Source organism: Procambarus clarkii, unplaced genomic scaffold, assembly GCF_040958095.1.
Source record: "Procambarus clarkii isolate CNS0578487 unplaced genomic scaffold, FALCON_Pclarkii_2.0 HiC_scaffold_126, whole genome shotgun sequence".
NCBI classification, from domain to species: Eukaryota; Metazoa; Arthropoda; class Malacostraca; order Decapoda; family Cambaridae; genus Procambarus; species Procambarus clarkii.
Window position 1 is genome coordinate 212,559 of NW_027189159.1, and position 12,374 is coordinate 224,932.

Consider the following 12,374-nt stretch of genomic DNA (forward strand, 5'->3'; position numbering starts at 1 on the left):
ACTTTTTCACGTTAATCATGTAGTTTGATATTACGCATATATATTCATTTTTACCAATATTTCGATACTATTTCATGTAGTATCACGATATGTGATTTGGCCTTCATATCTCAGAATTTCGCATAATATTGCATTTTAAGCAAGTTTCCTTGCATTTTGTTTCGTACGAAAAATCATCGAATTTAGCAATATTTTGACGTTTATCATCCCCTTTTCCTTTATTTGATTTAAACAAAATATCATCGAATTAGGCAATATTTTGCCGTTTTTCCACGTTTTTGTGAATTTTCAGTCTATGGGTATTAATTCATTATATATACGATAAAAATGATGCAAACACATAATTGATTAGATAATAACCTTAAATACTTCATTTTCAATCATCTATTTGTTTCTCGTTAAAATACTGAGTAAGATGTTGAAAAGGGGAGACGTTCGGTTTTTATTGCATATATCGACGTTTCAGCCGGATTAGAGCGGTTTTACGTGTACATCTTCCCTCGTTAATATAAACGGAAAACCAAGAATATTATAGTTAATTTTAATGAAAACACATTGTTTTTTATCATTTGTATTGGAAACAACATTGTCATATGTCTTTTCTTGGAACTAAATAATACGAAACCTCGCTCTATGATTTGAAGGTAAAATCCTCAAATATGGTAAAATAGTGACTTTTTCACGTTAATCATGTAGTTTGATATTACGCATATATATTCATTTTTACCAATATTTCGATACTATTTCATGTAGTATCACGATATGTGATTTGGCCTTCAAATCTCAGAATTTCGCATAATATTGCATTTTAAGCAAGTTTCCTTGCATTTTGTTTCGTACGAAAAATCATCGAATTTAGCAATATTTTGACGTTTATCATCCCCTTTTCCTTTATTTGATTTAAACAAAATATCATCGAATTAGGCAATATTTTGCCGTTTTTCCACGTTTTTGTTAATTTTCAGTCTATGGGTATTAATTCATTATATATACGATAAAAATGATGCAAACATATATTCCATTTGATTAGATAATTCCATTGATTAGATAATAACCTTAAATACTTCATTTTCAATCAACTATTTGTTTCTCGTTAAAATACTGAGTAAGATATTGAAAAGGGGAGAAGTTCTGTTTTTATTGCATATATCGACGTTTCAGCCGGAATAGAGCGGTTTTACGTGTACATCTTCCATCAGTAATATAAACGGAAAATCAGGAACATTTTAGTTAATTCTAATGAAAACACATTGATTTTTATCATTTGTATTGGAAACAACATTGTCATATGTCTGTTCTTGGATCTAAATAATACGAAACCTCGCTCTATGATTTGAAGTTAAAATCCTCAAATATGGTTATATATTGACTTTTTTCACGTTTTTCATGTAGTTTGCCGTAAATATATTCATTTTTACCAATATTTCGATACTATTTCATGTAGTATCACGATATGTGATTTGGCCTTCAAATCTCAGAATTTCGCATAATATTGCATTTTAAGCAAGTTTTCTTGCATTTTGATTCGTACGAAAAATCATCGAATATAGCAATATTTTGACGTTTATCATCTCCTTTTCCTTCATGTGATTTAAACAAAATATCATCGAATTAGGAAATATTTTGCCGTTTTCCACGTTTTTGTGAATTTTCAGTCCATGGGTTTTAATTCATATATATACGATAAAAATGATGCAAACACATAATTGATTAGATAATAACCTTAAATACTTCATTTTCAATCATTTATTTCTTTCTCGTTAAAATACTGAGTAAGATATTGAAAGGGGGAGAAGTTCTGATTTTATTGCATATATCGACAATTCAGCCGGAATAGAGCGGTTTTCGTGTACATCTTCCATCGGTAATATAAACGGAAAATCAGGAACATTTTAGTTAATTCTAATGAAAACACATTGATTTTTATCATTTGTATTGGAAACAACATTGTCATATGTCTTTTCTTGGATCTAAATAATACGAAACCTCGCTCTATGATTTGAAGGTAAAATCCTCAAATATGGTAAAATAGTGACTTTTTCACGTTAATCATGTAGTTTGATATTACGCAAATATATTCATTTTTACCAATATTTCGATACTATTTCATGTATTATTACGATATGTGATTTGGCCTTCAAATCTCAGAATTTCGCATAATATTGCATTTTAAGCAAGTTTTCTTGCATTTTGTTTCGTACGAAAAATCATCGAATTTAGCAATATTTGACGTTTATCATCCCCTTTTCCTTCATGTGATTTAAACAAAATATCATCGAATTAGGCAATATTTTGCCGTTTTTCCACGTTTTTGTGAATTTTCAGTCCATGGGTATTAATTCATATGTATACGATAAAAATGATGCAAACACATAATTGATTAGATAATAACCTTAAATACTTCATTTTCAATCATCTATTTGTTTCTCGTTAAAATACTGAGTAAGATGTTGAAAAGGGGAGAAGTTCGGTTTTTATTGCATATATCGACGTTTCAGCCGGATTAGAGCGGTTTTACGTGTACATCTTCCCTCGTTAATATAAACGGAAAACCAAGAATATTATAGTTAATTTTAATGAAAACACATTGTTTTTTATCATTTGTATTGGAAACCACATTGTCATATGTCTTTTCTTGGAAATAAATAATACGAAACCTCGCTCTATGATTTGAAGGTAAAATCCTCAAATATGGTAAAATAGTGACTTTTTCACGTTAATCATGTAGTTTGATATTACGCATATATATTCATTTTTACCAATATTTCGATACTATTTCATGTAGTATCACGATATGTGATTTGGCCTTCATATCTCAGAATTTCGCATAATATTGCATTTTAAGCAAGTTTCCTTGCATTTTGTTTCGTACGAAAAATCATCGAATTTAGCAATATTTTGACGTTTATCATCCCCTTTTCCTTTATTTGATTTAAACAAAATATCATCGAATTAGGCAATATTTTGCCGTTTTTCCACGTTTTTGTGAATTTTCAGTCTATGGGTATTAATTCATTATATATACGATAAAAATGATGCAAACACATAATTGATTAGATAATAACCTTAAATACTTCATTTTCAATCATCTATTTGTTTCTCGTTAAAATACTGAGTAAGATGTTGAAAAGGGGAGACGTTCGGTTTTTATTGCATATATCGACGTTTCAGCCGGATTAGAGCGGTTTTACGTGTACATCTTCCCTCGTTAATATAAACGGAAAACCAAGAATATTATAGTTAATTTTAATGAAAACACATTGTTTTTTATCATTTGTATTGGAAACAACATTGTCATATGTCTTTTCTTGGAACTAAATAATACGAAACCTCGCTCTATGATTTGAAGGTAAAATCCTCAAATATGGTAAAATAGTGACTTTTTCACGTTAATCATGTAGTTTGATATTACGCATATATATTCATTTTTACCAATATTTCGATACTATTTCATGTAGTATCACGATATGTGATTTGGCCTTCAAATCTCAGAATTTCGCATAATATTGCATTTTAAGCAAGTTTCCTTGCATTTTGTTTCGTACGAAAAATCATCGAATTTAGCAATATTTTGACGTTTATCATCCCCTTTTCCTTTATTTGATTTAAACAAAATATCATCGAATTAGGCAATATTTTGCCGTTTTTCCACGTTTTTGTTAATTTTCAGTCTATGGGTATTAATTCATTATATATACGATAAAAATGATGCAAACATATATTCCATTTGATTAGATAATTCCATTGATTAGATAATAACCTTAAATACTTCATTTTCAATCAACTATTTGTTTCTCGTTAAAATACTGAGTAAGATATTGAAAAGGGGAGAAGTTCTGTTTTTATTGCATATATCGACGTTTCAGCCGGAATAGAGCGGTTTTACGTGTACATCTTCCATCAGTAATATAAACGGAAAATCAGGAACATTTTAGTTAATTCTAATGAAAACACATTGATTTTTATCATTTGTATTGGAAACAACATTGTCATATGTCTGTTCTTGGATCTAAATAATACGAAACCTCGCTCTATGATTTGAAGTTAAAATCCTCAAATATGGTTATATATTGACTTTTTTCACGTTTTTCATGTAGTTTGCCGTAAATATATTCATTTTTACCAATATTTCGATACTATTTCATGTAGTATCACGATATGTGATTTGGCCTTCAAATCTCAGAATTTCGCATAATATTGCATTTTAAGCAAGTTTTCTTGCATTTTGATTCGTACGAAAAATCATCGAATATAGCAATATTTTGACGTTTATCATCTCCTTTTCCTTCATGTGATTTAAACAAAATATCATCGAATTAGGAAATATTTTGCCGTTTTCCACGTTTTTGTGAATTTTCAGTCCATGGGTTTTAATTCATATATATACGATAAAAATGATGCAAACACATAATTGATTAGATAATAACCTTAAATACTTCATTTTCAATCATTTATTTCTTTCTCGTTAAAATACTGAGTAAGATATTGAAAGGGGGAGAAGTTCTGATTTTATTGCATATATCGACGTTTCAGCCGGAATAGAGCGGTTTTCGTGTACATCTTCCATCGGTAATATAAACGGAAAATCAGGAACATTTTAGTTAATTCTAATGAAAACACATTGATTTTTATCATTTGTATTGGAAACAACATTGTCATATGTCTTTTCTTGGATCTAAATAATACGAAACCTCGCTCTATGATTTGAAGGTAAAATCCTCAAATATGGTAAAATAGTGACTTTTTCACGTTAATCATGTAGTTTGATATTACGCAAATATATTCATTTTTACCAATATTTCGATACTATTTCATGTATTATTACGATATGTGATTTGGCCTTCAAATCTCAGAATTTCGCATAATATTGCATTTTAAGCAAGTTTTCTTGCATTTTGTTTCGTACGAAAAATCATCGAATTTAGCAATATTTGACGTTTATCATCCCCTTTTCCTTCATGTGATTTAAACAAAATATCATCGAATTAGGCAATATTTTGCCGTTTTTCCACGTTTTTGTGAATTTTCAGTCCATGGGTATTAATTCATATGTATACGATAAAAATGATGCAAACACATAATTGATTAGATAATAACCTTAAATACTTCATTTTCAATCATCTATTTGTTTCTCGTTAAAATACTGAGTAAGATGTTGAAAAGGGGAGAAGTTCGGTTTTTATTGCATATATCGACGTTTCAGCCGGATTAGAGCGGTTTTACGTGTACATCTTCCCTCGTTAATATAAACGGAAAACCAAGAATATTATAGTTAATTTTAATGAAAACACATTGTTTTTTATCATTTGTATTGGAAACCACATTGTCATATGTCTTTTCTTGGAAATAAATAATACGAAACCTCGCTCTATGATTTGAAGGTAAAATCCTCAAATATGGTAAAATAGTGACTTTTTCACGTTAATCATGTAGTTTGATATTACGCATATATATTCATTTTTACCAATATTTCGATACTATTTCATGTAGTATCACGATATGTGATTTGGCCTTCATATCTCAGAATTTCGCATAATATTGCATTTTAAGCAAGTTTCCTTGCATTTTGTTTCGTACGAAAAATCATCGAATTTAGCAATATTTTGACGTTTATCATCCCCTTTTCCTTTATTTGATTTAAACAAAATATCATCGAATTAGGCAATATTTTGCCGTTTTTCCACGTTTTTGTGAATTTTCAGTCTATGGGTATTAATTCATTATATATACGATAAAAATGATGCAAACACATAATTGATTAGATAATAACCTTAAATACTTCATTTTCAATCATCTATTTGTTTCTCGTTAAAATACTGAGTAAGATGTTGAAAAGGGGAGACGTTCGGTTTTTATTGCATATATCGACGTTTCAGCCGGATTAGAGCGGTTTTACGTGTACATCTTCCCTCGTTAATATAAACGGAAAACCAAGAATATTATAGTTAATTTTAATGAAAACACATTGTTTTTTATCATTTGTATTGGAAACAACATTGTCATATGTCTTTTCTTGGAACTAAATAATACGAAACCTCGCTCTATGATTTGAAGGTAAAATCCTCAAATATGGTAAAATAGTGACTTTTTCACGTTAATCATGTAGTTTGATATTACGCATATATATTCATTTTTACCAATATTTCGATACTATTTCATGTAGTATCACGATATGTGATTTGGCCTTCAAATCTCAGAATTTCGCATAATATTGCATTTTAAGCAAGTTTCCTTGCATTTTGTTTCGTACGAAAAATCATCGAATTTAGCAATATTTTGACGTTTATCATCCCCTTTTCCTTTATTTGATTTAAACAAAATATCATCGAATTAGGCAATATTTTGCCGTTTTTCCACGTTTTTGTGAATTTTCAGTCTATGGGTATTAATTCATTATATATACGATAAAAATGATGCAAACATATATTCCATTTGATTAGATAATTCCATTGATTAGATAATAACCTTAAATACTTCATTTTCAATCAACTATTTGTTTCTCGTTAAAATACTGAGTAAGATATTGAAAAGGGGAGAAGTTCTGTTTTTATTGCATATATCGACGTTTCAGCCGGAATAGAGCGGTTTTACGTGTACATCTTCCCTCGTTAATATAAACGGAAAACCAAGAATATTATAGTTAATTTTAATGAAAACACATTGTTTTTTATCATTTGTATTGGAAACAACATTGTCATATGTCTTTTCTTGGAACTAAATAATACGAAACCTCGCTCTATGATTTGAAGGTAAAATCCTCAAATATGGTAAAATAGTGACTTTTTCACGTTAATCATGTAGTTTGATATTACGCATATATATTCATTTTTACCAATATTTCGATACTATTTCATGTAGTATCACGATATGTGATTTGGCCTTCAAATCTCAGAATTTCGCATAATATTGCATTTTAAGCAAGTTTCCTTGCATTTTGTTTCGTACGAAAAATCATCGAATTTAGCAATATTTTGACGTTTATCATCCCCTTTTCCTTTATTTGATTTAAACAAAATATCATCGAATTAGGCAATATTTTGCCGTTTTTCCACGTTTTTGTTAATTTTCAGTCTATGGGTATTAATTCATTATATATACGATAAAAATGATGCAAACATATATTCCATTTGATTAGATAATTCCATTGATTAGATAATAACCTTAAATACTTCATTTTCAATCAACTATTTGTTTCTCGTTAAAATACTGAGTAAGATATTGAAAAGGGGAGAAGTTCTGTTTTTATTGCATATATCGACGTTTCAGCCGGAATAGAGCGGTTTTACGTGTACATCTTCCCTCGTTAATATAAACGGAAAACCAAGAATATTATAGTTAATTTTAATGAAAACACATTGTTTTTTATCATTTGTATTGGAAACCACATTGTCATATGTCTTTTCTTGGAAATAAATAATACGAAACCTCGCTCTATGATTTGAAGGTAAAATCCTCAAATATGGTAAAATAGTGACTTTTTCACGTTAATCATGTAGTTTGATATTACGCATATATATTCATTTTTACCAATATTTCGATACTATTTCATGTAGTATCACGATATGTGATTTGGCCTTCATATCTCAGAATTTCGCATAATATTGCATTTTAAGCAAGTTTCCTTGCATTTTGTTTCGTACGAAAAATCATCGAATTTAGCAATATTTTGACGTTTATCATCCCCTTTTCCTTTATTTGATTTAAACAAAATATCATCGAATTAGGCAATATTTTGCCGTTTTTCCACGTTTTTGTGAATTTTCAGTCTATAGGTATTAATTCATTATATATACGATAAAAATGATGCAAACACATAATTGATTAGATAATAACCTTAAATACTTCATTTTCAATCATCTATTTGTTTCTCGTTAAAATACTGAGTAAGATGTTGAAAAGGGGAGACGTTCGGTTTTTATTGCATATATCGACGTTTCAGCCGGATTAGAGCGGTTTTACGTGTACATCTTCCCTCGTTAATATAAACGGAAAACCAAGAATATTATAGTTAATTTTAATGAAAACACATTGTTTTTTATCATTTGTATTGGAAACAACATTGTCATATGTCTTTTCTTGGAACTAAATAATACGAAACCTCGCTCTATGATTTGAAGGTAAAATCCTCAAATATGGTAAAATAGTGACTTTTTCACGTTAATCATGTAGTTTGATATTACGCATATATATTCATTTTTACCAATATTTCGATACTATTTCATGTAGTATCACGATATGTGATTTGGCCTTCAAATCTCAGAATTTCGCATAATATTGCATTTTAAGCAAGTTTCCTTGCATTTTGTTTCGTACGAAAAATCATCGAATTTAGCAATATTTTGACGTTTATCATCCCCTTTTCCTTTATTTGATTTAAACAAAATATCATCGAATTAGGCAATATTTTGCCGTTTTTCCACGTTTTTGTTAATTTTCAGTCTATGGGTATTAATTCATTATATATACGATAAAAATGATGCAAACATATATTCCATTTGATTAGATAATTCCATTGATTAGATAATAACCTTAAATACTTCATTTTCAATCAACTATTTGTTTCTCGTTAAAATACTGAGTAAGATATTGAAAAGGGGAGAAGTTCTGTTTTTATTGCATATATCGACGTTTCAGCCGGAATAGAGCGGTTTTACGTGTACATCTTCCATCAGTAATATAAACGGAAAATCAGGAACATTTTAGTTAATTCTAATGAAAACACATTGATTTTTATCATTTGTATTGGAAACAACATTGTCATATGTCTGTTCTTGGATCTAAATAATACGAAACCTCGCTCTATGATTTGAAGTTAAAATCCTCAAATATGGTTATATATTGACTTTTTTCACGTTTTTCATGTAGTTTGCCGTAAATATATTCATTTTTACCAATATTTCGATACTATTTCATGTAGTATCACGATATGTGATTTGGCCTTCAAATCTCAGAATTTCGCATAATATTGCATTTTAAGCAAGTTTTCTTGCATTTTGATTCGTACGAAAAATCATCGAATATAGCAATATTTTGACGTTTATCATCTCCTTTTCCTTCATGTGATTTAAACAAAATATCATCGAATTAGGAAATATTTTGCCGTTTTCCACGTTTTTGTGAATTTTCAGTCCATGGGTTTTAATTCATATATATACGATAAAAATGATGCAAACACATAATTGATTAGATAATAACCTTAAATACTTCATTTTCAATCATTTATTTCTTTCTCGTTAAAATACTGAGTAAGATATTGAAAGGGGGAGAAGTTCTGATTTTATTGCATATATCGACGTTTCAGCCGGAATAGAGCGGTTTTCGTGTACATCTTCCATCGGTAATATAAACGGAAAATCAGGAACATTTTAGTTAATTCTAATGAAAACACATTGATTTTTATCATTTGTATTGGAAACAACATTGTCATATGTCTTTTCTTGGATCTAAATAATACGAAACCTCGCTCTATGATTTGAAGGTAAAATCCTCAAATATGGTAAAATAGTGACTTTTTCACGTTAATCATGTAGTTTGATATTACGCAAATATATTCATTTTTACCAATATTTCGATACTATTTCATGTATTATTACGATATGTGATTTGGCCTTCAAATCTCAGAATTTCGCATAATATTGCATTTTAAGCAAGTTTTCTTGCATTTTGTTTCGTACGAAAAATCATCGAATTTAGCAATATTTGACGTTTATCATCCCCTTTTCCTTCATGTGATTTAAACAAAATATCATCGAATTAGGCAATATTTTGCCGTTTTTCCACGTTTTTGTGAATTTTCAGTCCATGGGTATTAATTCATATGTATACGATAAAAATGATGCAAACACATAATTGATTAGATAATAACCTTAAATACTTCATTTTCAATCATCTATTTGTTTCTCGTTAAAATACTGAGTAAGATGTTGAAAAGGGGAGAAGTTCGGTTTTTATTGCATATATCGACGTTTCAGCCGGATTAGAGCGGTTTTACGTGTACATCTTCCCTCGTTAATATAAACGGAAAACCAAGAATATTATAGTTAATTTTAATGAAAACACATTTTTTTTATCATTTGTATTGGAAACCACATTGTCATATGTCTTTTCTTGGAAATAAATAATACGAAACCTCGCTCTATGATTTGAAGGTAAAATCCTCAAATATGGTAAAATAGTGACTTTTTCACGTTAATCATGTAGTTTGATATTACGCATATATATTCATTTTTACCAATATTTCGATACTATTTCATGTAGTATCACGATATGTGATTTGGCCTTCATATCTCAGAATTTCGCATAATATTGCATTTTAAGCAAGTTTCCTTGCATTTTGTTTCGTACGAAAAATCATCGAATTTAGCAATATTTTGACGTTTATCATCCCCTTTTCCTTTATTTGATTTAAACAAAATATCATCGAATTAGGCAATATTTTGCCGTTTTTCCACGTTTTTGTGAATTTTCAGTCTATGGGTATTAATTCATTATATATACGATAAAAATGATGCAAACACATAATTGATTAGATAATAACCTTAAATACTTCATTTTCAATCATCTATTTGTTTCTCGTTAAAATACTGAGTAAGATGTTGAAAAGGGGAGACGTTCGGTTTTTATTGCATATATCGACGTTTCAGCCGGATTAGAGCGGTTTTACGTGTACATCTTCCCTCGTTAATATAAACGGAAAACCAAGAATATTATAGTTAATTTTAATGAAAACACATTGTTTTTTATCATTTGTATTGGAAACAACATTGTCATATGTCTTTTCTTGGAACTAAATAATACGAAACCTCGCTCTATGATTTGAAGGTAAAATCCTCAAATATGGTAAAATAGTGACTTTTTCACGTTAATCATGTAGTTTGATATTACGCATATATATTCATTTTTACCAATATTTCGATACTATTTCATGTAGTATCACGATATGTGATTTGGCCTTCAAATCTCAGAATTTCGCATAATATTGCATTTTAAGCAAGTTTCCTTGCATTTTGTTTCGTACGAAAAATCATCGAATTTAGCAATATTTTGACGTTTATCATCCCCTTTTCCTTTATTTGATTTAAACAAAATATCATCGAATTAGGCAATATTTTGCCGTTTTTCCACGTTTTTGTGAATTTTCAGTCTATGGGTATTAATTCATTATATATACGATAAAAATGATGCAAACATATATTCCATTTGATTAGATAATTCCATTGATTAGATAATAACCTTAAATACTTCATTTTCAATCAACTATTTGTTTCTCGTTAAAATACTGAGTAAGATATTGAAAAGGGGAGAAGTTCTGTTTTTATTGCATATATCGACGTTTCAGCCGGAATAGAGCGGTTTTACGTGTACATCTTCCCTCGTTAATATAAACGGAAAACCAAGAATATTATAGTTAATTTTAATGAAAACACATTGTTTTTTATCATTTGTATTGGAAACAACATTGTCATATGTCTTTTCTTGGAACTAAATAATACGAAACCTCGCTCTATGATTTGAAGGTAAAATCCTCAAATATGGTAAAATAGTGACTTTTTCACGTTAATCATGTAGTTTGATATTACGCATATATATTCATTTTTACCAATATTTCGATACTATTTCATGTAGTATCACGATATGTGATTTGGCCTTCAAATCTCAGAATTTCGCATAATATTGCATTTTAAGCAAGTTTCCTTGCATTTTGTTTCGTACGAAAAATCATCGAATTTAGCAATATTTTGACGTTTATCATCCCCTTTTCCTTTATTTGATTTAAACAAAATATCATCGAATTAGGCAATATTTTGCCGTTTTTCCACGTTTTTGTTAATTTTCAGTCTATGGGTATTAATTCATTATATATACGATAAAAATGATGCAAACACATAATTGATTAGATAATAACCTTAAATACTTCATTTTCAATCATCTATTTGTTTCTCGTTAAAATACTGAGTAAGATGTTGAAAAGGGGAGACGTTCGGTTTTTATTGCATATATCGACGTTTCAGCCGGATTAGAGCGGTTTTACGTGTACATCTTCCCTCGTTAATATAAACGGAAAACCAAGAATATTATAGTTAATTTTAATGAAAACACATTGTTTTTTATCATTTGTATTGGAAACAACATTGTCATATGTCTTTTCTTGGAACTAAATAATACGAAACCTCGCTCTATGATTTGAAGGTAAAATCCTCAAATATGGTAAAATAGTGACTTTTTCACGTTAATCATGTAGTTTGATATTACGCATATATATTCATTTTTACCAATATTTCGATACTATTTCATGTAGTATCACGATATGTGATTTGGCCTTCAAATCTCAGAATTTCGCATAATATTGCATTTTAAGCAAGTTTCCTTGCATT